This window comes from Orycteropus afer, unplaced genomic scaffold (assembly GCF_000298275.1).
Source record: "Orycteropus afer afer isolate SDZICR_OR568_19922 unplaced genomic scaffold, OryAfe1.0 scaffold00112, whole genome shotgun sequence".
NCBI classification, from domain to species: domain Eukaryota; kingdom Metazoa; phylum Chordata; class Mammalia; order Tubulidentata; family Orycteropodidae; genus Orycteropus; species Orycteropus afer.
In genome coordinates, this window is record NW_006921699.1 from 1737288 (window position 1) to 1742456 (window position 5169).

Here is a 5169-nt window from a genome sequence, read left to right on the forward strand (position 1 = left end):
AAGTAGATTGCCCAATCTTCCTTCCGAGGAGTGGCTGGTGGGTTTGAACCACCAGCCTTCTGGTTAGCAGTCAAGTGCCTTAGGCACTATGCTATTAGAGCTCCCAAAGAATGCTCCCAACGTGGGGCTCGAACCCACGACCCTGAGATTAAGAGTCTCATGCTCTACCGATTGAGCTAGCATTCTTGACAAGGTCATCCATAATTTGTCAAATACCTTTACATAGTCAATAAAACACAGGTAGAGACCTTTCTGTTATGCTTTGCTTTCAGCCAAGATCCATCTGACATCAGCAATGATGGCCCTTGTTCCACACTCTCTTCTGAATCCATCTTGAATTTCTGGAAGACCCTCTGCTGTAACCATTTTTTAATTATATTCAGCAAAAATTTTACTTGCATGTGATACTAATAATATTGTTTGATAATTTCCACAATCTGTTGGATCACTTTTCTTTGGAATGGGTACAAGTATCAGTCTCTTCCAGTCAGTTGGGCAGGTAGCTGTATTCCAAACTTCTTGGCATAAATGAATAAGTGCCTCCAGTGCTGTATCAATTTATTGAAACATCTCAATGGAACTTTTTTTTTTCTTCAACCAATTCCTTCAGTGCAGCTTCGACTTCTTCCTTCAGTACCATTGGTTCTTGATCATAAGCTACCTCCTAAAATGACTGAACATCAACCAATTCTTTTTGGTACAATGACTGTATATTCCTTTCATCTTCTTTTGATGCTTCTTGCATCATTCAATATTTTGGCCATAAAATCCGTCAGTATTGCAATTTGAGACTTGAATTTTTTCTTCAGCTCTTTCAGCTTAAGAAATACCAAGAATGTTCTTCCCTTTGGTTTTCTAACTCTATGTCTTTGCACATTTCATTATAACACTTTACTTTGTCTTTTCAAACTGCCCTTGAAATCTTCTTTTTCTTTTTTTAATTGTGCTTTAGGTGCAAGTTTACAGAGCAAAGTTTGTTTTACATTCAACATTATGTGTACATTTAGTTTCACTCCCCATTTACCATCCCCAACCCTAACCCAGTCCCCTCTCATCCCTACCCAGTAACTCTCCCTGCCCCCGTGCCCCTCATAGTTATGCACTCCTGTGTGTCCTACATTTCCTCTGTGCGAATGTCGCCCCTCTGGTGCCCCGTGGTTGATTGTTCCAAGGAATGCATTTCCATAGAGTATGTGGGTGCGTCACCCTGGGTTGAGTGGTCTGCGTGTACATCTTGTTTACTATTGGGCTAAGAGCCAGCACCTGAGAGTGAGTTTTTTCCAGGCCCAGAATGTATCCCAGGGCCATAGTATTGGGGGTCTCACCAGACTCTATACAACCAGTAATTCTGGTCATTACTGAGTTTTTGGATTTTGTTCCACATTTTTCCTCCCACTCTATCCCAGGATCTCCAGATTTGATCCTCCTTTGAAATCTTCTGCTCAGCAATTTTATTTCATCATTTCCTTCATTTCCTTTAGCTACTCTCTGTTAGAGAGCAAGTTTCAGAGTCTTTTCTGACACCTATTTTGGTCTTTTCTTCCTTTCCTCTTTTTAATGACCTTTTCCTTTCTTCCTATATGACATTCTTGATGCCATTACACAACTCCTCTGGTCTTCAGTCATTGATGTTCAATGTGTCAAATCTATTGTTTCAAATGGTCTCTAAATTCAAGTGGGATATAATCAAGGTTGTGTCCGGCTCTTGTGGACTTATTTTAATTTTCTTCAGCTTCAACTTGAACTTGCATATGAGCAATTGATGGTCTGTTTCATAGTCAGCTTGTGGTCTTGTTTTCACTGATGATATTGCACTTCTCCATCTCCTCTTTACATAGAAGTAGTCAATTTTATTCCTGTGTATTCCATCTGAGGAAGTCGACATGTATAGCTTCCATTCATGTTGCTGAAAAAAGGTACTTGAAATGAATAAGTCATTGATCTTGGAAGATTCTATCATGCAATCTCTGGTGTCATTTCTTTCAACAAGACCATATTTTTCAACTACTGAAACTGCTTTTTTGTTTCCAACTTTCTCATTTCAATAATTATCAGTACATCTTGATTGCATGTTTTGGTCAATTTCAGATAGCATAAATTAGTAAAAATCTTCAATTTCTTCATCTTTGTCTTTAGTGGTTGGTACGTAAATCTGAATAATAGCACTTTTCTTTGTACAGATTTCTTATTGAGGATCCATAGGGCACCTTCTAGTCCAGAGAACAACTGGGCTTTGTTAGTTTGGGATCCTGTACCCTCTCAGGTCCCTCGTCCCTTTTTAAGCTTCCTATTCTTTCTGACTCCTCCAGCCCTCTTCCATCTCCTGGGAATCATACCTGGGGGTCTATGGGATGAGAAGAGTGTAGACTACACCACATGATGTGAAGTATGCTTCCATTTTTCATACCCTGAAACCTTCCCATCAGACTCAATGCAAAGATATGGAGGCTAGGACATCACTGAGTGTGGCTTTTATCTGTCACATGATGCTTGAGATCCACCACCTGTTAGCTCCATATGCTGCCCTCTCTGACTCCCCTCCACCCCTTGTAAGTACACATCCTCCAGCCCAGAGAGGGAGGGGCAGAGCAAGTCTTCTTTTCTCAAGATGCTAAGGAACAGCATTATCATCTCTGATTTCTCACAAGTTCTGTAAGGGCTTTGGGTGCTGAGATAAGATGCTTCCCCTACCCCTTTATCCATTTTCCACCTTGATCCATCCCTCCCCTGAAGTTATGAGTAAAGAACAGCTCAGATGTTTCAATGGTGGAGGAGAGGGTGGACAACTTAACTGTTAGTGGCTAAAATATATGCTCCTTCACATTGCCCTTCATAATAAACTTTTGGGTTCCCACAAAAATAATTTATTTTCCTCCTGCCCCCACCCTTCCCTAACCTAGCCCACTGAAGACCAAGGGGTGAGCCTGAGGAAGTGTGGTGAGAGGTCCACCTGGGTTTCCCAATTCTCCTGGCTCTCCATTGCTCCTTCCACACACACTTGGTTGCAAGGCATGATTCCAATCTGGGCTCAGGCAAGCATCTAATGTAAACTTAAAGTTTCCCTGTAGGCCACTGCTTGTCACCTTCTCTTCACTCTCTGGAAAGTGGGGACAACAGACTTCAGCTGGGTCTGATGCCCTCTGCTCTGCTGTGGAGAGATGGACCCTGTGGCCTGCCCTGCTTCCCCACACCTTTTCCTGGGGTGGGAGGTAGGATGGGGGTGAGCTGTAAGGGAGAAGCAGAGAAGGGCAAAGCCAGTGGTACCCTAGAATCAGTTCATACTAGCTGACAATGATTACATTTTTAAAACAAACAAATATTACGCTGAGTGAAATAATCAGTCATGAAGGGACTGATATTGAATGGTTCCACTTATTGTAGTAAGGATAAGCAAGTACATAGAGACCAAAGTTTATTAGTGGTTACTAATGGTGAATGGGGAGCTCTGGTAGCATAGTGACTAAGGCACTTGACTGCTAACCAGAAGGCTGGTGGTTCAAACCCACCGGCCACTCCTCGGAAGGAAGATTGAACAATCTACTTCCATAGTGATGCTGCCTCGGAAACCCAAGGAGGGGTCACTATGAGCCGGGTCCAACTCAATGGCACATAACAACAACAACAACAAGTGGTGAATGGGAGGGAGGGGAAAAGGGTACCCAATGTTCAGGGGACACTGAGCTACTACTGTTAAGGGTGATGGGGAAATTTGGAAAAGATAATGATGATGCATTGAACAACATGATAAACATAATTAATGTCATTGAATTTACATGTGAAGAATGTTGAAATGACAAATAATTTGTTACATATATATTTATTACAATAAATTTATTTTTTGTAATTGTGAGCCCATTGTTAAAGCATCTGTTTGTTGTCAGACGCCATTGAGTCGGTTCTGACTCATAGTGATCCTATGTACGACAGAACAAAACACTGCCCTGTCCTGTGTCATCCTCACAGTCATTGCTATGTTAAGCCCATTCTTGTAGGCACTGTTTGAGAGTCAGCCTCTACTTCACCAAGCATGGTGTCCTTCTCCAGGAACTGGTCCCTTCTGATAACATCTTCAAAGTGTAAGACATAAAGTCTTGCCATCCTCAATTCTAGGGCCATCCTGGCTGTACCTTCTCCAAGACAGATTTGTTCATTCTTCTGGCAGTCCATATATATATTCAATATTCTTTGACAACACTATGATGCATTCAAATATGTCAATTCTTATTCAGTTTTCCTTATTCATTTTCTAGATTTCACATGCATATGAGGCAATTGAGAATATCATTATAGCTTGAAACTGACAACCCACTACTCACTGCCGTCCAGTTGATTCCAACTCATAGTGACCCCCACTGGATTTCCAAGGCAGTAAATCTTTACTGAAGTAGATTTCTGGGTCTTCCTTCTGTAGAGTGGCTGGTGGCTTGAACCACCAACTTCCTGGTTAGCAGCCAAATGCCTTAGGCACTGCACCACCAGAGCTCCTTGAAATTGACAACAGTGGGTATATTTATATCACTGAAGTCAGCAAAAGCTACAAAGCAGAACTCTTTCCCCTAGGAGTCTGTTATAAACTTTTAAAAGCTCAGGCTGCCTAGAGCATCCCACACTTGAGGTGTGGAGAGATGGCCAGCAGCCTGCCATTTATATTACTTGGGTATCCCACTCCAAGGCCTCTTCCAGAAGCTCCTGGCCCTTGTTTTGGAACCATACTATTTTCACTCCCAGTTTCATGGCAGTAAAGTCATTCAGTGTCTTGTAGTTCATATACTCAGCAAACATTGGCTGAGCACCTACTATGTACCAGGCCCTGTAATGGATACTAGGGAATAAGATGGAGTGGTGTGGGGAAGTTGCTTTAGATTGGGTGGTCTGGGAAGACCACTACAAGGAGGTGATATATAGATTGAGATCTTGCTGACAAGAAGGTACCAGTCATGAGACAGCTGGGGGGAAAAGCTCTGGGCAGAGAACAATAGCCAATGCAAAGATCCAGAGAGGAAATGGGCTGAGCAGTCAATGAATCCTGATGGGGAGCCACCACTCTCCCTGTCTCTCCTTTCCCTCTCCATCCCTGAACTTTGAGCTTCCCGAGTCCTGCGTCAGAGATTCTCTTTGTTTCTCAGTGTTGCTGTCACAAAAATACTGCAAGTGGGTGGCTTTAAAGAA

General features: G+C 42.4%; 1 non-coding gene across 1 annotated transcript; it reads right to left on the reverse strand.

The window, feature by feature from the left end:
• Positions 1–106: 106 nt before the first annotated feature.
• On the reverse strand, positions 107–186 carry TRNAK-CUU. The gene has a single exon. It is a non-coding gene; the product is annotated as a tRNA-Lys (tRNA).
• Between the last annotated feature and the right edge of the window lie 4983 nt (positions 187–5169).